At 36.9% G+C, this 22,409-nt stretch overlaps 1 long non-coding RNA gene across 3 annotated transcripts; it reads left to right on the top strand.

Annotated features, from left to right (window-relative positions):
• Nucleotides 1–1,769: 1,769 nt before the first annotated feature.
• LOC139860591 (uncharacterized) lies at nt 1,770–22,176 on the top strand. 3 transcript variants are annotated; one of them, XR_011763227.1, is made up of 3 exons: nt 1,770–1,934; nt 2,047–2,568; nt 21,896–22,176. It is a non-coding gene; the product is annotated as an uncharacterized lncRNA (long non-coding RNA). The 3 variants fall into 3 exon arrangements; XR_011763228.1 differs by having other exon boundaries at nt 1,770–1,953; nt 2,084–2,568; XR_011763226.1 differs by having other exon boundaries at nt 1,770–1,953.
• Nucleotides 22,177–22,409: the final 233 nt, after the last annotated feature.

Genomic DNA, 22,409 nt, shown 5'->3' with positions numbered 1-22,409 from the left:
CCCTTTTTTGCTCGAATTTCAGTGTATTTTTGAGTTCTCAGGGTTCTCACACCAAAAAGTTCTCATTTGATCCTTCTAATATATATATATATATATATATATATATATATATATATATATATATATATATATATATATATATATATATATATATATATATAGGGACAGGATCAATGGGGAAGTAACCAATCGGGGGAAGCGGGGGAAGCAAAAAAAAAGTTTTCCGTTTTTTTTTTGGAATTTTTTTTTCCGGCATCAAGATCATACGAAAATATGAACATTTAGAAGAGACACTTCGTGATGAATGTTATTATTTAGGCCGGAAAACGATTGACAAAAATAACATTCAAGATAGTATTGTTCGTGAAGAATATGAACGTTTTTTTTTCTTAATGTTTTGTGAAGTAAAATTTAGCCCGATTTAGAGTTTAGGGTTTAGGGTTTAGAGTTTAGGGTTTGGTGATTTGGGTTTATTCCATAAACCCAAAACACCAAACCCAAAACCCTAAACCCTAAACTCTAAACCGTTCGTGTTAAAAACTCAATCTAAATCCCAAATCTAAACCCTAAATCTAAACCCTAAACCCTAAATTTCTAAACCCTAATATCTAAACCCTATAAACCCTAATATCTAAACCTCAATAGCTAAAACCTCAACCTACGCTCGAAAAACACGATAATTGTTATATATTACTTCTTCGAGCGTTTTCCCGCCAAAATAAAAACATTTATCCTACCAATATATATATATATATATATATATATATATATATATATATATATATATATATATATATATATATATATATATATATATATATATATATATATAATATTAATTAATATTAATATTAATTAATATTAATATTAATATTAATATTATATATAATAACAAAGTCACTTATAGTGAATCAAAATTTCAAAAGCTTAGTTGACAAAAAAATGATCCTTAAATGCGTTCTCATCTTTAAATCGCAACCATCAATATTCTTGATTAACAAACAATTTTCTCTCTCCTCCAATTCATTTGTTTACTGTCAAGAATACCCTCTAAGATATTCCTAAGGTGGCGTTTGTTTCGGGGATTTGAAATCCTTGAGATTTGAAATCGATGGATTTGAAATCCAAGGATTCCAAATCCTATTATGTGTTTGATTGAATCTTTTATTTTATTTGTAGGATTTCTAAGAATTTCTACCATAATGAATAAATTACCATTTATTAATTTCAACATGGGTGGACATAGCTACGAACTAGACCAGATTGCACAGCATCAACAAATATAAACAGCTAAATTGGACAATTTGCTACATAGACAAGTGATATTTAAAGCAAGAACACAAGAAGTTAAGATAAGACAAGAAGTTAAGATAAGAACACAAGAAGTTAAGATATTTTGCTATAGAATAATAGTAGGCAAAAAAATCAATTGTATATAAAATATATTTGTTGGAAAATCAGTAGGCACAAGATAAAATATTTGTTGTATATAAAACATATATAAAACAATTTTCTACGTATCACTTTTGTTCGGCAAATTAGTATAAAATTAATAAATCCAACATCTTTTTTACTTCATCCACCACAACTGTGCATAAACCGGTTGTACAGTACAACATGTTAATGCATGATTTATGGTGGATGAAGTAAAAATGATGGTGGATATATGATCACCAAAAAATTAGGGTACTGACCAAACAACCCCTATGTCAGTGAAAAATTAGGGTACTGACCATTCGTTCCCAATTATCACACACAACCAACGGATGTTTGGCTTCTCTCTACCCTAAATTAAAAAAAGACAATCAATTATTTTAATGAATAAATCCTGCCAATCGACTTGCAAAGCATGATGACCTTAGGGTTTTCACCTGATCGAGAACAAACCATGATGAAATCAAATCAATTTTTCGATCTAAGAATTTAAATCATCGGTGGGTAGAGCTCATGACAGTACGTAAATAACCATCTACGATATTAAATTAGGGTTTTTGTTTTATTGAGTTTATGATTGATTTGTACTCTGTAATTTTGCTTCATTTTTAGTCGAGCAGCATTGAAAGTATCTGGCATCGTATTTCAGGTCTGCTTTGGATTCTAAGTGTTCTTCATTTGTAAGTTTTTTTTTTTTTTTTTTTTTTTTAAATCTTAAGTTTTTTTTTTGTATGAAGTGATCAATAGGATATTCGTGTGTTTTGTTTGTTACATGATGATTTTGATTTCAAACTCTAGGGTTTCATATATTCTTATTCGATTAACCAAGATTTAGGGTTTTCATATCTGCTTATGATGAAGATTTAGGGATCAAATATTTAGAATTGTTGGTGATTACAATTATATCGTCTATAAGTACAACCTTCGAAATAGCGTTTTTACAACTCAAGGATGCTAGAGATGATACTGAGGCTTCTGGATAATGATGATTTGTTCTTGAAAAAGTCAGTGATGTTAAGTACATGCATTTGATTGCTACCGACCGTGTGGGCATATTAGCTCGAGTATTCAACATGAAAGTTAAAGCAATTTGTGATGTTTTAAAAGAGGAGCTATTTGGACCTTATAAACCAGGTACTTATTTAATTATTTTAGCTTTACTGATTCTGGCATATGTATATATAGAATTTTTGCATTGTTCTGTATAATGTTAGTATATTATTTATTTTCCAGTCAGTTGGTTGTAGAGCATAAGTTACCGTTAATATTGTAGCGACCCCGACAAATCGTCAAGTGACGGCGTCGACTACGTAGGTCCCATTACATGGTCATAAGTCTTTAAGACAACGTTTGACCAAAATATGTCGCATTCATTTCAATGTAAAAGGGTGTTTCAAGTTTACAAAAGAAGTTCGACGGCTAGTTACATTACAATGTTAAACGTACAATTTAAACCTATGCGACACAATTTAAAAGTAGCCAAAAAGATGCTCCAAATATGCATGTATACTCGACATCCAAGCAAGTATCAAAAGAGTGCGGAAGCATGTATCACTTAAGCATTCAAAACCTGAGAAAAACATAGAAGAATCTGTCAACGAAAATGTTGGTGAAATCATAGGTTTAGTAAGTAAACTGTATTGAACCACAAGGTTCTTTATGAATTGCTTAACCAAAATCGTTCACATTCCAAAATAGTATTTGTATCACGAGCGCCCAATTATCAAGGCTTAACTGAATCTTCCCTCTGAATTTTTGAATTTAGTGTTAGAACTTACACTATACATTGTTGAAATTATATTTCATTCACTAACGGTAGCGAACCGTCTGAATGAGGGTTTGTTAAACCCGTATGGCCACACAACATAATTACACGCTTACACTTACACCCTGCAAGTGGAACTAATGATAATTGGATTGAGGACTTTTGTTCAAACTCGTATGCATCTTTGTATTCGTATTTGTTCACAATGTAAAAGCATGAAAAGTATATAAGTATGAAATGTATGTGTTTCTCAGCCCACGATGTAAAGAATAAAAGTGATTGAAAAAAAGTGGGACTATGATCTCACCTCGAGTGCAAGAATTAATAAAGTACTTCAACAAGTAAACGCGTGCAAAGACAAAGCTAGTCTTGACCTAAACATATATGTTATATCAATAACGGTAAACACAAACGGTCAAAGATGTTCAATTAGTCCTATGGCTCGTTACGACTCGATTATAAAGCATGTGAATCAAATTGTCAAGTTTCATGCAAGATACAAGTAAAGAATCATGTTAGAAAGATTGCATAATCATTTGGTTAAGTTTGACAAAAAGTCAAACTTTGGTCGGGTCAAAGTCAACGAAAAAGACAACATGTTCGGGTCGGGTCCCGGACTATTTTTCTATGCTAATTATTCATATATAAGTATATTAGAACAAGTTTCATGTGAATCGGAGGTCGATAGCTAGTCAAACATTTCGCGTGAAATGTGCCAAATGAAGCAGAATCTGGCCAGGCTAATCCGCGCGCCGCGCGGGGATGGGGCGCGCCGCGCCACCATCTGGGCAGACACTTTTCTGTTTTTCACAAGTATGCACGAGCTAAAACCAAATAACCACATCTTATGATCCGCAAACAATTAGAACATGTATCTTATATCATCGGAAAGGTAATTTGACGAGGAAAACACCTAGACACATTTCATCAAGCAATTCAACACTTACAACAACCCAAAACCGCATTAAACGTTCATAATCAAAGTTTCAAGTTCTAAAAACGCATTTCATGATTCGGGCAACCAATTTACATGTATGATATGCCGTTTTGAAGGTAATCAAGCACACATTGCAACCAAACACTTATCAACAACAATTCATAGCATTTGATGCACCAAAAGTTCATATAAAGCTTATCAAATCCTAATCCAAGTTCACAAAATCACTAATCATGTTCTTGAAGTTTTCTTAATCAACCTATACATCAAAACGAAGCTAATGATACTAGTAACACAATTAAAACATGGACTTTAACAATCTAACAACATATGAGCATCCAAAACACAAGATTAAGCAAGCATTTTTCATATTCAAGCTAGTTACACCAAAAACAACAAATCGAGCATACAAATTACATACACGACATCACAATGAGCCATAGACACTAATTAACAACTTTATAACTCAAAAATCTCAAGAACACATAAAATTAGTGATTTTAGAAAGTTACCCAAATGAGATGAAGTTGGTATCAAATTGAAGAGGATGAAGAGAGGATTCCAAATATGTATTTTGTTTTGATTGAAGTTTGCTAGATCATGAATGGATGATGAATCTTTGTAATGGAGAATTTAAGAAAAATAGGAAAGTATTAAAGAAAAAGAGAAAATGGAGAGGATAATGAATGGAGGAGGTGGTTTGACCACTTTGACCTAGTCAAAGGTTTGGTCTTTTGACAAGTCTAGTCCCTCTAGTTTGTAATCGGGTGCGGGAATTAACCAAACGAATTATTTTAAGTTACACGAGAGTACGGGAGACGTTATAATCCAATAACGAAAATATTGTAAGAATGTAGCTAATGGAGGATACGAATCGAGATACCGAGGATATAAAAAAAAAAAAAAAGACGGCGTTAAAAATAATTTAACGGAAAAACGCGGGATGTTACATTATCCACACCTCAAAAGAAATTTCGTCCCGAAATTTAGTTGAAAGTAATAATCGACGTCTCTTACTCGAGACCTAGTGTTGTAACTCTACGAAGGAGTGAAGGCACTTTCTTGGACATTCCACGAATCCGGATAGTCGGGGTGTTACGTAGTGTTGAGGTTTGGGTTCACGATCCATGATTTCAACCAGTTTTCCCATGAAGGAGAGTTTGTCATCAATGTTTGGTGCATCTAGAAGGATTGCACATTCCTGTTCCGCAGGACACGTTTCTAAGTTGTTACACGAAATGTAAGGTAAACGGAAACTTAATTGAGTCGGCAGCTCTAAACGGTAGGGAGCGGTTCCAATGCGCCCCAAGGTTTCAAAAGGATCAATATTGCGGATATAACCTTCCTCGATTTCCCAAATGGATTACACCTTTCCAAGGTGTAGTTTCTCAATATTACGCGGTCACACACTGGGACTTTGTGAGGTTTTCATCTAAGTTTGGTATAACTCTTATGGCAACTACGGGTCGTCTCGAGTCCTTCTCGGACTTGAATGATCTCAATTGTTGTTTCTTGATTAAGTTCAGATTTCGGTGTTTGCTTGCCACATGCGTTGGTTCAACGAATAGGGGTATGACATTTGCGGTCCTATAGGGTTTCGGAAGTGCGGCGTTAGTACACGAATGGTAACCGTAGTGGGAGAAATCAGCTAAAAGCGACCATACAAGTTTGAAACATGTCCTTCCATGATGTAATTCGTTCGTTTGTTCAGTTCGTCGGTTTGTGGAAGATACGCGGTACTTATGTCTAAGCGGGTTCCCACGGTCTCTTGCGAAACTAGAAGCGATACGAGTATTTTGATCCGAGGTAATTGGCAATGGTACACCGTATTGGAAAAGAATTCCGTAAGATATGTTTGAACAAGTTAGTTAGGGTTCGAAAATGTTCGTTAGGACTATTCACCCTCGTGGCGAATACTAATGTAATATGAAGAGTTTCTCTATCCATTGAGAAATGTTACAAGGAGTTTCCTCATACGGGGGTGCGAGCGATGAAGATAGAAGTGAAATGAGAACTTAGAGTAGAGTGAGTTTACATCTCGAGGTTGCCGTATCGTGCATCTAGTTGTCAAAAGTTGAGGTTTGAAAAAGAAACAAGATAGTACACGTAGTTTTATAGTTCGGGGTTGAATAGTAGTTGACCGATTATCCGAAACACAAGGACGTTAAGTCAAAGAAGAGTGAAGTATCCTTGGATCATGGGTTGTCTTAAGTTCCAGTAATATCAGACGGTAACGGTGAAATAACAGAGGTATGTAATGTGGTACGTGATGACGAGAAAATTGATCGGATCCAATATTAAGTATTCAAATTTTTCGTGCTAAATAACGATTTTCAGTTTTCCTTTATTTCGAGTCGAGAAAGTATGCCTTTCAGGCGTTCAAGTAGAATTATTTCCATATTTGAGTTCCATCTGGTGCTATACGAATTAAGCTAGCAAGGTTGGTGTGAATGATCACGTTCAAGATTCGGGCACGTAGAGGTTTAGATTTCTACCTTAATGAGTTATCGAGGGTAAAGAACAAGCATCACGAGGAAAAGTCGAAATTGAATCTTTGGTAACAACCGGTGAGATCTAAGATTTTATGAGTATAAGTCTGAGTTGGGAGAGTTCCCTGATTACGTGTGGCTTGATTTCGAGATTGGTTGTAATGCCTCGACCATTAGCATCATGGTCTAGAAAATTGGACTTTGTTCAACAAAAATTCCCACTCGGAGAATTTGGTATAGAGTTGCTCTTTTCTCAACAGTTCGAGCGTAAGACGGTAAAGTTGTTCGTTTTCCTTCTTCACTTGAATAGGTTAAGATATCATCAATAAATACGATAACGGATTTGTCTAGATAAGTTTGCATATGCGGTTTAGGAGGTTCATGAATACGGACGGAGTCCTAGAATGGTACTAAGATAGATTTACAACTAACGTTGCGAGTTCGAAAATGGCTTAGGAGACATCGTCACCGGAACGGATGTCGTTTTAGGACGCACCCGGGATTCATGCAAAAATCATGAGGTCATGGATACAAGGAAGAGGGTATCGGTTTCCAACCGAAAATTACTTAGTTAGCAATCATCTAAACACAATTGTAGGGAAAATAGTTTCTCCTTAACGAATAGGTTTTGAGCTCCTTAGTTCTATAGGTGTCAAGTCGAAATTCTTAACGTATCCCCTCCGATAAAATTTATAGGCACACAATATTTCCATCGGTCACTTAAATTGCCTAAGTAGGGTCTAGGGGAAAAGGTGGAGTGCAAAGGGTACGAGTCAAAGTCTTGGTTATAAAACGTCTAGCTGTAACCGAATTGAATAAGTATGAAATATACGGTTGGTTGTGAAGAAACGTACCCGTGACTAGTCCATCGTCGTCTCGGGCATCCTAGGTGTCGATGTTGGAAGTTCAACGGCGGGTGTTGGGGTTGATTTCCTTATTTGGGCACGCACTCCTAAAATGACCCGGTTGGCCACATTCAAAACAAACACCCGTCTTGGGTGCATTGGGCTCCTTTTGAGCGACGGGAGCGGTATTCCTACAATCGTGGGCTACATGGCCACTTCTTTGACACTTCAAGCAAAATGGTTTGCCACATTCGCCTAAATGATGTTTGTAGCACTCGTTACAATACGGTAGGTGTCCGGTATAACCTTTCTTGCCGTTGGGGATGAAGGGCTTCTTGGCGAGGTTGTTGTAATTGCTTGATTGGGGGGCTTCCCATTTTCTTTTGTTGTCACCCGACTTATCCTCGGCTTTAGGTGCCGGCACTTCAATCTCGTCCACTGTTTCAATCAATTGACGGGCCATATTCAAAGCCTCTTGGTGGTTAGCGGGTTTGGATGACATTACTCCTTGTTTGATGCTCTTGGGGAGACCATCCATGTAAAGTTCAACTCTTAAAGGTTCGGGGTTCACAAGATTTGGGCACATCAAAGCAAGTTCGGAGAATCGTTGATTATAGGCCTTAAGGTCGTTCCCGACCGCTTTCAGAGCTCTTAGCTCTTGTTCGAGCCTTCGGGTTTCTTCGCGAGGAAAATATTCGGTGATCATCTTTCCTCTTAAGTCGGCCCAAGAGAGAGCGTGGGCTTCGTGGATACCCACCGATTGTACATACAAATTCCACCATGTGAGAGCGATACCGGCGAAGGTGTGAGTGGAATATCTAACCTTGTCTTGGTCTCGACAACCGCTTATGCTAAAGACGGCTTCCGTTTGCTCAAACCATCGGGTGAGCACAACCGGTCCCCCGGTTCCATCAAAAGTGTGAGGTTTGCACCCCATGAAATTCTTATAGGAGCATCCTTCGTTGGAATTTCCGGCTCCATTGTTGTTGTTGTGATGATTGTTGTTATTGTTGTTGTTGGAGGAGTGACCGGCCATGGCCGCATCCACGGCAGTGGCTATCATACGTTGGAGGGCTTGTTCGGGAGTTTCGGGAGGAGCGCGTCGACGAGCCATTATTCCTTCAAAACACAAGAATATCGTTGGTTAGTATTCTCAATAATACTAACCGTGATATGGAATGAGGATAAAGAGAAAAAAAAAATTTCCTTGACTCGCCTTAAATTCTTTATGTCATAATGTCAGAACGTCCATGTGAATTACTGTAATATAATCCCGGAAATTATATTACCCTGATTCACATGTGCATTTAACATTACTTTATAAAGTCAAGGTGGCGCGTCAACAAAATTTATCAACGTAAGATTAAGATCGAATACGACTTAGATATGATAGAAAAGTTCGAGTATAATGCACAAATAGTCAAGTAATTCCTACTTCAGTCTATATGCCGGTTGTAGTCTAGATTCACCTATGTACCCTATGACTCGGGGTGGACACAAATGAACTCTAAATCCCTACAACCAAGGCTCTGATACCACTTGTAGCGACCCCGACAAATCGTCAAGTGACGGCGTCGACTACGTAGGTCCCATTACATGGTCATAAGTCTTTAAGACAACGTTTGACCAAAATATGTCGCATTCATTTCAATGTAAAAGGGTGTTTCAAGTTTACAAAAGAAGTTCGACGGCTAGTTACATTACAATGTTAAACGTACAATTTAAACCTATGCGACACAATTTAAAAGTAGCCAAAAAGATGCTCCAAATATGCATGTATGCTCGACATCCAAGCAAGTATCAAAAGAGTGCGGAAGCATGTATCACTTAAGCATTCAAAACCTGAGAAAAACATAGAAGAATCTGTCAACGAAAACGTTGGTGAAATCATAGGTTTAGTAAGTAAAATGTATTGAACCACAAGGTTCTTTATGAATTGCTTAACCAAAATCGTTCACATTCCAAAATAGTATTTGTATCACGAGCACCCAATTATCAAGGCTTAACTGAATCTTCCCTCTGAATTTTTGAATTTAGTGTTAGAACTTACACTATACATTGTTGAAATTATATTTCATTCACTAACGGTAGCGAACCGTCTGAATGAGGGTTTGTTAAACCCGTATGGCCACACAACATAATTACACGCTTACACTTACACCCTGCAAGTGAAACTAATGATAATTGGATTGAGGACTTTTGTTCAAACTCGTATGCATCTTTGTATTCGTATTTGTTCACAATGTAAAAGCATGAAAAGTATATAAGTATGACATGTATGTGTTTCTCAGCCCACGATGTAAAGAATAAAAGTGATTGAAAAAAAAGTGGGACTATGATCTCACCTCGAGTGCAAGAATTAATAAAGTACTTCAACAAGTAAACGCGTGCAAAGACAAAGCTAGTCTTGACCTAAACATATATGTTATATCAATAACGGTAAACACAAACGGTCAAAGATGTTCAATTAGTCCTATGGCTCGTTACGACTCGATTATAAAGCATGTGAATCAAATTGTCAAGTTTCATGCAAAATACAAGTAAAGAATCATGTTAGAAAGATTGCATAATCATTTGGTTAAGTTTGACAAAAAGTCAAACTTTGGTCGGGTCAAAGTCAACGAAAAAGACAACATGTTCGGGTCGGGTCCCGGACTATTTTTCTATGCTAATTATTCATATATAAGTATATTAGAACAAGTTTCATGTGAATCGGAGGTCGATAGCTAGTCAAACATTTCGCGTGAAATGTGCCAAATGAAGCAGAATCTGGCCAGGCTAATCTGCGCGCCGCGCTGGGATGGGGCGCGCCGCGCCACCATCTGGGCAGACACTTTTCTGTTTTTCACAAGTATGCACGAGCTAAAACCAAATAACCACATCTTATGATCCGCAAACAATTAGAACATGTATCTTATATCATCGGAAAGGTAATTTGACGAGGAAAACACCTAGACACATTTCATCAAGCAATTCAACACTTACAACAACCCAAAACCGCATTAAACGTTCATAATCAAAGTTTCAAGTTCTAAAAACGCATTTCATGATTCGGGCAACCAATTTACATGTATGATATGCCGTTTTGAAGGTAATCAAGCACACATTGCAACCAAACACTTATCAACAACAATTCATAGCATTTGATGCACCAAAAGTTCATATAAAGCTTATCAAATCCTAATCCAAGTTCACAAAATCACTAATCTGTAACATCCCAAATATTTAAGGTATTATTTAATGTAAATTTTTTTATTGCTAAGAAATTAAATGGTAAAGGTTATTTTATGTTAAATGGATAAAAGTTAAGTTTATTGGTTAAGTTAGGAAGGACTAAGGGTGAAAAGTTAAGAATAAGGACTTCTCTAACCATAGTTGTGGTGGGGAGGGTAGAAATTGCTAATAAGCCAAAGTTATTTTATATAAAAGGGATTAAAATGCTGGAAAAATAAATTATTAAGTGCAAAATACAGAAAACCTTCCTGGAGTTCTTGTGAGTGTCGACATTTGCAAAGGGAAGAGGAGGATCCATCAATTGTTAAAATTAAACTCATGCAATCTTGAATTAGTGAAATCTAAGACGCCCTAATCACTTTAGCAAGCTCTAATCTTCCAATTTCACTCTCTTTGTGCACAATTAGGGTTCTTAAACTCTAAAAGTCAAGGTATGGATTTTGTGTCCAAGTATTGCTTATATGGTGTGTTTATGATGAGTTTTATGCTTAAATAGTTGCTAGTTGTTGAATTGTGCACAATTGTTTGAGTTAGAATGTAATTGTTATTGATTTTGGAAGAGGAATTATGTATAGACTTGCATGATGGATTTTTTGTTATGAATATGGTGAATTTGGTGATGTTCTAGTTAAGTTTCTAGTCATGCACACCAAGTGTTTGTTAAAATGTCTCAAAGAGATGATTATGTGTTCTAGCTAGAAATTGTGATGAAGGATGTTCATGTATGAACTTTTGTTATAGTTGTAAGTTATAGAAATTGATAATTTGATAATTTAATGGTGTTAGTAATGAAATTGGATTACTATGCACATTTGATGATTAATGAAAGGATTAAAGAAAAAGTTGCATGATAGAGCTAAAAGGGATGAGTTAGTAATGTACATGATTAAAATGTGATGTTGAATTGGTAACATTGTCATCTTAGGAAAAATGAGATTTTAAGGCTACTTGTATGCTTGTTGTGATTAGGGGGTTAAATGTGTGTGTAAGTATGAAAAGATGTAATGATTCAAGAAAGTTGTGTTTTTGATTGAGTTATGTGATTAATGGGATTAGCTCATGTATAGGTGCTAATCAAGGAAAAGAGATTTCAAGTGATCAAGGAAATTCAATTAAGCAAGGTGAGTTCATAGGGGGTAATATGGGCGGGTCAAGAGTGGCTTAGTGTTCTCGGATTGCATCCGTGCAAGAGAGAAACGACTAAGTGCACTAGTTATGTAGCTTAGATAGAACTATTGGATTAACCTAATAGTTGTATCTATGGTTGATGTTTAGCTTAGGCAAGGTTATTACATTGCTAGTAATCTTGCCTATGGTTTGTGTTAGCTTAGACACATTAAGTGTCTATGTATGAGATGATGATAGCTTAGGCATATTTAGTATGTCTATGGTTAGCTTAGGCATGATTACTAGGTTCGGCCTAGTAAGTCATGTCTATGGTATGAATGAATTGGATCCGAATGTATGCAAGCAACCAATGGGTTGAAGGATAAGTGTTATGATTTGTGCCCAAATGTTTTGTGTTTTGTGTTTTATTACTTTCCTATAACTCACTAAGTGTAAAAACTTACCCCCATGATGTTTTATGTTTTAGGTACTAAAGTCCATCGTGAAGGTAAGGAACCCGTGTGAAGCACTTGAGGAGCATTGGCATTAGAGTAAGTGGTATTGCAAGTCCCTTATTGTAAACACGCTCCATGGTTACCGCTTATCAACGCCTAGTGTTTTGGTATGAGTCATGTTTGTTGTTGTCAAACTTGGGACCTAATGATGGTTGGAGTATGAAAACATGTTTTGAAGTCTAAATGTTGTTTATGGATGGTCTAAGATATTAGAAACTGAATCTTTATGTTGGTGGATGAATTATGCTGTTTTAAATGTGTTTGAGAATGATGAAATGTGCAAAAGTTGGTTTAAGTAAAATGTTGCAGGTCAGGCACCCGGACCAGTGTTATGTCGCGCCGCGGCCAAGGGCTCCGCGCCGCGGCAATGAACTAAGGTTCAAAACAGAAGTTGGGTTAAGGAGATAAAAATTTTATGTGTTGTGTCGCGCCGCGACAAGGCAGGCCGCGCCGCGGCAAATGCCTTGTCCGGCCAGTAACTTAACTTTTCAAAAAAAAAAAAAAAAAAAAAAAAAATTTTACTCAAATCAAGGCGTTAAAAGTTGGTATCAGAGCTGAGGTTTAAGGGACTTGGATAACCCACGATAGGGATTATCTAGGCTTAAACCATTGTTGTGAAAGGATAAGCGGTTTAGGACTTGCATAAGTGTTTAAGTCGTATAGTTGTGCCATGCTCCATAGGGTAGAGTCATTGACAAGACCCATAGAATAATGAATAAGATTACGAATTGGTTTATGTAAGGAGTTTGATACTCGCTAGCCATGATGTCGTGGTAGACTAGATGTTTAATGAAATGGTGTAATAACAACAGGCCATTGCTATTACTTCATTCTAGTACACATGGACGTCTACTATGGTCATGGTGAATCGAGTTAGGAATTCTTTCAGATTGTTTGGTTTTGATGAATAATGGTGTTACCGGTATTTGAACTAATGGGTTGAATGTAATTTTCAGAATGGCTATTGTATCACCAAACCGAGGTCAAGATGAGGATGATGAGTACGTCCGCACCCCATCCACGGAGTCTATAGAAGACTCTCAAAACGAATCGGAAGAAGTTAACATGCCAAATGACATTTCGGGGCAAATAGGGCAAGCCTTGATACGTTATACCCCAACCTTGTTAGAAAAGATCAAGACATTGATCAATGATCAATTAGATGAGAAGTTAAAGACTCTTATTGCTAATAACCCTACCTTAAGAGGTGAAGGCGGTAGTGGGGTAAGACAAGAAGAGGTAGAAGCCCCAAAGAAGAAGGATGATCGTTTTGAATACAAGAACTTTGCAAATTGCCATCCCCCCGAGTTTCATGGTAAGGTTGACCCAATCGTTAGTCAAAGGTGGATAGACGAAATTGAAGAAACTTTTATGTTATGTGAATGCCCCGAGCATTTAAAGGTAATTTACGCGGCACATCAAATGAAGGGTAGTGGTTATGAGTGGTGGAATTTTATAGTTAAGTCTCATGGGCGAGACGTGGCTACAAGTTTCTCATGGGACAAATTCCGTGAAATGTTTATGACTCAATTTGCTCCGCCCGCCGAGGTTAGTAGGTTGAAATCCGAGTTTATGAATATAGAGCATGGAAGTAAGTCGGTGACCGAGTTTAATGCTGAGTTCAATGACAAGTCTCGTTTTTGTCCGGACTTCGTGTCAAGTCCCAAGTTGATGATGGATCATTATCATGAAAAGTTAAATCCCGAGATAAGTGAATTTATCGACAAGAGCACTTATAAGACCTTAGCCGAGATGATGAATAGAGCACTTGTTAGAGAGCATGAACTTAGGAAGAAGGCGGCGTTTAAATGGAAGTTAGATCAAGACTCTAAGGCGATGCATAATGTTAGTCCGAAGAAGGGTAAGTTTGGTTCCGAATCCCCGCACAAGTCAAAAGGGGGTTTTGTGACGGGTAAGAGCGGTGGGAAAGAAGCCAAGTTGTGTACTAGATGTGGTAAAAATCATACGGGTGAATGTAAAGCGGGTACCTCCGATTGTTACTCTTGTGGAAAGCCGGGACATAGGGCCGCTGAATGTCCTAAGAAAGGTAAGCAATGTTATTATTGTTTTGAGAAAGGTCACTTTCAAGCCGAATGTCCGGAATACAAGAAGGATTTAGCTAGTGGTAGTGTTAAGAAAGAGGTTAAGACGGAACCGAAGACTAGTGATAGCCGACCAAGGGCCCGAGCTCATCAGATTACCGCACTCGAAGCGAAGGAGTCCCAAAATGTGGTGTCAGGTACCTTTATTGTAAACTCTTTACCTGCGCATGTTTTGTTTGATTCCGGTGCTACGCGGTCGTTTGTATCATATTCTTTCTGTAAGCATTTTAATATGACCCCAAGTATGTTAGAACACCCATTAGAGGTTGAAATAGCGGATAATAAGACCGTGATGGTGTATAGTATCATTAAGGGGTGTGAAATTATTTTGGATGATGAAAAGTTTGTCATTGATTTAATACCCATGCAAATGGGGGAATTTCAAGTAATTGTGGGCATGGATTGGCTAGATGACAATGAGGGGATAATTTTGTGTCGTAAGAAAATAGTGTTAGTTCAATCACCAAGTGGAAAAGTTATATGGATTTATGGGGAACGAACTAGGCGTGCAATTCCTATATGCACATATGCTAAGGCTAAAAGATTTTTGTCTCATGGGTGTTGTGCGTTTTTGGCACATGTTGTTGATGATTCGAAAAAGGTTGTTGAATTAGATGATGTACCAATAGTTAACGAGTTTCCGGATGTGTTTCCAAGTGAATTGCCCGGTGTACCTCCCGAGCGAGAGGTAGAGTTTAGAATAGATTTGATACCCGGGGCCACGCCAATTGCCAAAGCTCCCTATCGATTAGCCCCGTCGGAAATGAGAGAAATGATGACTCAATTACAAGATTTGATAGATAAAGGTTTTATACGTCCTAGTAGTTCACCTTGGGGAGCTCCGGTTTTATTTGTGAAAAAGAAGGATGGAACTATGAGAATGTGTATTGATTATCGAGAATTGAATAAAGTCACTATTAAGAACAAGTACCCGTTGCCAAGGATAGACGATTTGTTTGATCAACTACAAGGTGCTAGTTTCTTTTCAAAGATAGATTTAAGGTCGGGTTACCATCAATTGAAGGTGAGGGAAGAAGATGTCCCTAAAACGGCTTTTCGAACAAGGTATGGTCATTATGAGTTTGTGGTTATGCCGTTTGGATTAACAAATGCTCCGGCCACGTTTATGGATTTGATGAATAGAGTTTGTCGACCGATGCTTGATAGGTTTGTAATTGTGTTCATTGATGACATTTTGGTATATTCTAAGAGTGAAGAGGAACATACGGTACATTTAAGACAAGTATTAGGGACTTTAAGAAGAGAAAGATTTTTTGCTAAGTTCTCTAAGTGCGAGTTTTGGCTTCGTGAAGTTCAATTTTTGGGCCATGTCATTAACAAGAAGGGTATTTGTGTTGATCCGGTGAAGATAGAGGCAATTATGAGATGGGAACCACCTACGAATCCTACCGAGGTTAGGAGTTTTCTAGGTTTAGCGGGGTATTATCGGCGATTTATACAAGATTTTTCTAGAATAGCCACCCCACTCACCAAGTTGACTCGTAAAAGTGTGCCATGGAGATGGGAAGAAAAGCAAGAACAAGCGTTTCAACTCCTTAAGGAGAAGCTCGTTCAAGCTCCCATATTGGTTTTACCGGAAGGGAATGAGAACATGACGGTTTATTGTGATGCTTCTAAGAAAGGCTTAGGGTGTGTATTGATGCAAAATGGGAAGGTCATAGCTTATGCTTCCCGACAATTGAAGGAACACGAGAAACGCTATCCTACGCATGATTTAGAATTGACGGCCGTGGTTTTTGCTCTAAAGATTTGGCGTCATTATCTTTATGGTGTTAAGTTTTCCATTTATACCGATCATAAGAACTTAAAGTATTTGTTTGATCAAAGGGATTTGAACGATAGGCAAAGGAGAGGTCTCGATTTGGTGAAAGATTATGATTGTGAGATCTTATATCACCCCGGAAAAGCGAATGTAGTAGCGGATGCTCTTAGTAGGAAGTCAAGTCATCAACCGATTAAGATAACAAGCTTGGCTATGGTAATATCACCTCAAATATTTGATGATATTCGTGTTGCACAAGGTGAAGCATTATCGCCCGAAAACGTGAGAAAAGAAAGAATCAAGGGGCAAGTTGACGATTTTGTGGTAGATTCTCGTGGTTTAAGGCTTAGATATGGGAGAATTTGGGTACCTTTGCAAAGTGATGTTAGAAGTGAGCTCCTTGACTTAGCTCACAAGTCTAAGTATTCGATTCACCCCGGTGCTACGAAAATGTATAGAGATTTAAGGAAAGACTATTGGTGGCCGGGAATGAAGAGGGATATAGTTAAGTATGTGCACAAGTGTCTTACTTGTCTTCAAGTGAAAGCCGATCATCAAATGCCCTACGGTAAAATGCAACCTTTAGAGGTACCGGTGTGGAAATGGGAGCATATTACGATGGATTTAGTGACTAAGTTGCCTAAGACCCCTAGACAACACGATGCAATTTGGGTTATTGTTGATAGATTGACTAAGAGTGCATTATTTTTGGCAATAAGAGAAGCTTCGTCGTCGGAAGCAATGTCAAAGTTATATATGAAAGAAGTTGTTGCAAGGCATGGAGTGCCGGTTTCTATTGTTTCGGATCGAGACACCCGATTTACATCGCGATATTGGAGAAAGTTTCAAGAGGAAATGGGTACTAAGTTACATGTAAGTACCGCGTTTCACCCGCAAACGGATGGTCAAAGTGAGCGGACTATACAAACTCTCGAGGATATGTTAAGAGCATGTGTTATCGATTTTGGTGGTAGTTGGGATGCTCATTTACCATTAGTTGAATTTTCATACAACAATAGTTATCACTCTACAATTGGAATGGCACCATATGAGATGTTGTATGGAAGGAGGTGTAGAACCCCGATTTGTTGGGGCGAAGTAGGTCAACGGGAATTAGGAAGCACGGAAATAGTACAACAAACCACCGAGATGATTGACCAAATTCGTGAAAGAATAAAGGCGGCACAAGATCGACAAAAGTCTTATGTAGATAAAAGGAGAAAACCGATAGAATTTCAAGTAGGTGATAAAGTGATGCTAAAAGTTTCTCCATGGAAAGGCATCATTCGTTTTAGAAAGAGGGGAAAATTGGGTCCAAGGTTCGTGGGACCATTTGAGATAGTGGCGAAAGTTGGGAAGGTAGCCTACCGTTTGGCTCTACCCGATGAATTGAGTAATATACATGACACGTTTCACGTGTCACAATTGAGGAAATGTTTGGCGGATGAATCAACCTATGTTCCTTTGAATGAAATTGAGGTCGATAATAAGTTAAGGTATGCGGAAAAGCCGATAAAAATTATGGATCAAAAGGTTAAGCACTTGAGGAATAAGTAGGTAATATTATTGAAGGTATTATGGCAATTTAGAAAAGGTTCCGAGTGTACATGGGAACCCGAAGAATGGCTCTTGAAGTATTATCCGTCGTTGCATCAAGAATGGTTCGCGAGGACGCGAACGATCCAAGAGGGGGAGAGTTGTAACATCCCAAATATTTAAGGTATTATTTTATGTAAATTTTTTTATTGCTAAGAAATTAAATGGTAAAGGTTATTTTATGTTAAATGGATAAAAGTTAAGTTTATTGGTTAAGTTAGGAAGGACTAAGGGTGAAAAGTTAAGAATAAGGACTTCTCTAACCATAGTTGTGGTGGGGAGGGTAGAAATTGCTAATAAGCCAAAGTTATTTTATATAAAAGGGATTAAAATGCTGGAAAAATAAATTATTAAGTGCAAAATACAGAAAACCTTCCTGGAGTTCTTGTGAGTGTCGACATTTGCAAAGGGAAGAGGAGGATCCATCAATTGTTAAAATTAAACTCATGCAATCTTGAATTAGTGAAATCTAAGACACCCTAATCACTTTAGCAAGCTCTAATCTTCCAATTTCACTCTCTTTGTGCACAATTAGGGTTCTTAAACTCTAAAAGTCAAGGTATGGATTTTGTGTCCAAGTATTGCTTATATGGTGTGTTTATGATGAGTTTTATGCTTAAATAGTTGCTAGTTGTTGAATTGTGCACAATTGTTTGAGTTAGAATGTAATTGTTATTGATTTTGGAAGAGGAATTATGTATAGACTTGCATGATGGATTTTTTGTTATGAATATGGTGAATTTGGTGATGTTCTAGTTAAGTTTCTAGTCATGCACACCAAGTGTTTGTTAAAATGTCTCAAAGAGATGATTATGTGTTCTAGCTAGAAATTGTAATGAAGGATGTTCATGTATGAACTTTTGTTATAGTTGTAAGTTATAGAAATTGATAATTTGATAATTTAATGGTGTTAGTAATGAAATTGGATTACTATGCACATTTGATGATTAATGAAAGGATTAAAGAAAAAGTTGCATGATAGAGCTAAAAGGGATGAGTTAGTAATGTACATGATTAAAATGTGATGTTGAATTGGTAACATTGTCATCTTAGGAAAAATGAGATTTAAAGGCTACTTGTATGCTTGTTGTGATTAGGGGGTTAAATGTGTGTGTAAGTATGAAAAGATGTAATGATTCAAGAAAGTTGTGTTTTTGATTGAGTTATGTGATTAATGGGATTAGCTCATGTATAGGTGCTAATCAAGGAAAAGAGATTTCAAGTGATCAAGGAAATTCAATTAAGCAAGGTGAGTTCATAGGGGGTAATATGGGCGGGTCAAGAGTGGCTTAGTGTTCTCGGATTGCATCCGTGCAAGAGAGAAACGACTAAGTGCACTAGTTATGTAGCTTAGATAGAACTATTGGATTAACCTAATAGTTGTATCTATGGTTGATGTTTAGCTTAGGCAAGGTTATTACATTGCTAGTAATCTTGCCTATGGTTTGTGTTAGCTTAGACACATTAAGTGTCTATGTATGAGATGATGATAGCTTAGGCATATTTAGTATGTCTATGGTTAGCTTAGGCATGATTACTAGGTTCGGCCTAGTAAGTCATGTCTATGGTATGAATGAATTGGATCCGAATGTATGCAAGCAACCAATGGGTTGAAGGATAAGTGTTATGATTTGTGCCCAAATGTTTTGTGTTTTGTGTTTTATTACTTTCCTATAACTCACTAAGTGTAAAAACTTACCCCCATGATGTTTTATGTTTTAGGTACTAAAGTCCATCGTGAAGGTAAGGAACCCGTGTGAAGCACTTGAGGAGCATTGGCATTAGAGTAAGTGGTATTGCAAGTCCCTTATTGTAAACACGCTCCATGGTTACCGCTTATCAACGCCTAGTGTTTTGGTATGAGTCATGTTTGTTGTTGTCAAACTTGGGACCTAATGATGGTTGGAGTATGAAAACATGTTTTGAAGTCTAAATGTTGTTTATGGATGGTCTAAGATATTAGAAACTGAATCTTTATGTTGGTGGATGAATTATGCTGTTTTAAATGTGTTTGAGAATGATGAAATGTGCAAAAGTTGGTTTAAGTAAAATGTTGCAGGTCAGGCACCCGGACCAGTGTTATGTCGCGCCGCGGCCAAGGGCTCCGCGCCGCGGCAATGAACTAAGGTTCAAAACAGAAGTTGGGTTAAGGAGATAAAAATTTTATGTGTTGTGTCGCGCCGCGGCAAATGCCTTGTCCGGCCAGTAACTTAACTTTTCAAAAAAAAAAAAAAAAAAAAAAAAAAATTTTACTCAAATCAAGGCGTTAAATAATCATGTTCTTGAAGTTTTCTTAATCAACCTATACACCAAAACGAAGCTAATGATACTAGTAACACAATTAAAACATGGACTTTAACAATCTAACAACATATGAGCATCCAAAACACAAGATTAAGCAAGCATTTTTCATATTCAAGCTAGTTACACCAAAAACAACAAATCGAGCATACAAATTACATACACGACATCACAATGAGCCATAGACACTAATTAACAACTTTATAACTCAAAAATCTCAAGAACACATAAAATTAGTGATTTTAAAAAGTTACCCAAATGAGATGAAGTTGGTATCAAATTGAAGAGGATGAAGAGAGGATTCCAAATATGTATTTTGTTTTGATTGAAGTTTGCTAGATCATGAATGGATGATGAATATTTGTAATGGAGAATTTAAGAAAAATAGGGAAGTATTAAAGAAAAAGAGAAAATGGAGAGGATAATGAATGGAGGAGGTGGTTTGACCACTTTGACCTAGTCAAAGGTTTGGTCTTTTGACAAGTCTAGTCCCTCTAGTTTGTAATCGGGTGCGGGAATTAACCAAACGAATTATTTTAAGTTACACGAGAGTACGGGAGACGTTATAATCCAATAACGAAAATATTGTAAGAATGTAGCTAATGGAGGATACGAATCGAGATACCGAGGATATAAAATAAAATAAAAAAAGACGGCGTTAAAAATAATTTAACGGAAAAACGCGGGATGTTACAAATATATCATCAATCATGTATATGAATACATTATGTTTGTATGAACATTAGTTACATATCTATATGATATGATCTAGGGATGAGCATAAATACCGAAAAGCCAAAAACATACCAATATCGTGCCTGTACCGGTACCGCCAATTGTTAGACACGAATTTATATTTATATCCTATACAAAAATGATATGTACAACAGTAAAAATTTTTGTATATATATCATAATACAAAATGATCAATTGCACACAATTGGCATGCATGAATGCATCTACAATAGTAGATATTGAACGCGAATTAGTCAATTAGATGCAGTATCATATCATATATGCTCAAAAAATACAAGGAAATAATAATAATAGAACATGAACAAGTGTATGCACCTGGGATCTTGCAATTGTACGCAAACAATATATTGTGTGCAATTTAAAGGGTTAATTTAGCTATCTTAAGAGTTTTGAGCCAAGTTAATGAACAAATAATGACTATGCTAAGTTAAACTAGAGATTTAAATTTTCGGTACTATATGGTATTGTTACCGAAAAACCGGTACCAATACCGGTACCGAACCGGTACTAGTCCCGTTAGTTCGGTACGGTATTAGGGAACGGGTTTATTATTTTTTCGGTATCGGTACTATGCGGTTCGGTACCGGTTTGGTACGGTATTGGTACCGATACCATCCCTAATTATGATCTGTTTTGTGACTCTGCTTTTGTTCATGGCCATTAATAAAGAAATTATCATGATAGCCCTTACATCCTTGAATCTATTTTTAATTAGGTGCTCACTTATTTTTTTTACTCATCTAAATCTGTAGTTAGTTGATTCTGCTGTTTGTGATGTTCTGGTTGTTTGAATAATACACATTTTTATGTCTATTTGTTGTGAAGTACGAAATGGCAGTTGTTTATCATTAGCTATACACATGAATAGATTTGGCTTATATAAACATTGGTCATGTATATATCTTGTCTCGGCAACTTATTATTCATGGATAACTATAAAGCAATTAACATAATAATTGTGACACACTTTTTTGTATTTACGATTACAATAGTTATTTATTAACTGTTTCCTTTGGGATTCTAAAATTCAGTATTATATACAAGCGAATTCTAGAAAAGAGATCTTCCGCATTGGCATATGTTGTTGTGGGTTCGAGCTGCCAAGAGATCGTACAAACCTGAAGATTTACAAAGTGATACAACTAACATTATGGTAACGACCAAACCACAAATTTCGACTTTAAAGCATACAACTCTCACCCAAATGATGAGGTTAGTAGTTCTATGTAATGTACTTATCGTTAGTAGCTCTCTGAAGTTCTCCGAACAACAACCGCAACAATGCGCGGTCCAAACCGTTGCCAGTTTATCATAAAACACAGATTCAATACTCAGTTGAGAATATCCATGCCCAAATACAAAACAACTCAAAAACAAGCAACACAACCAAAAGCACCTTAGATTTCATGACACGCTAACACTAAGGGCCATCAATGACCATATTCAAGCTGACCATCTTAGAGGCCACACTAACACTAAGCCAAACAACACCATCAATACAATCTCAAATTCAAGTTGTCCCAAAGCGTTGCCACTTTGACCATA

This window comes from Rutidosis leptorrhynchoides, chromosome 7 (assembly GCF_046630445.1).
Source record: "Rutidosis leptorrhynchoides isolate AG116_Rl617_1_P2 chromosome 7, CSIRO_AGI_Rlap_v1, whole genome shotgun sequence".
Classification (NCBI taxonomy): Eukaryota; Viridiplantae; Streptophyta; class Magnoliopsida; order Asterales; family Asteraceae; genus Rutidosis; species Rutidosis leptorrhynchoides.
Note: the sequence above shows the minus strand (reverse complement) of the source record. Positions and strands in the feature narration are given on the sequence as shown.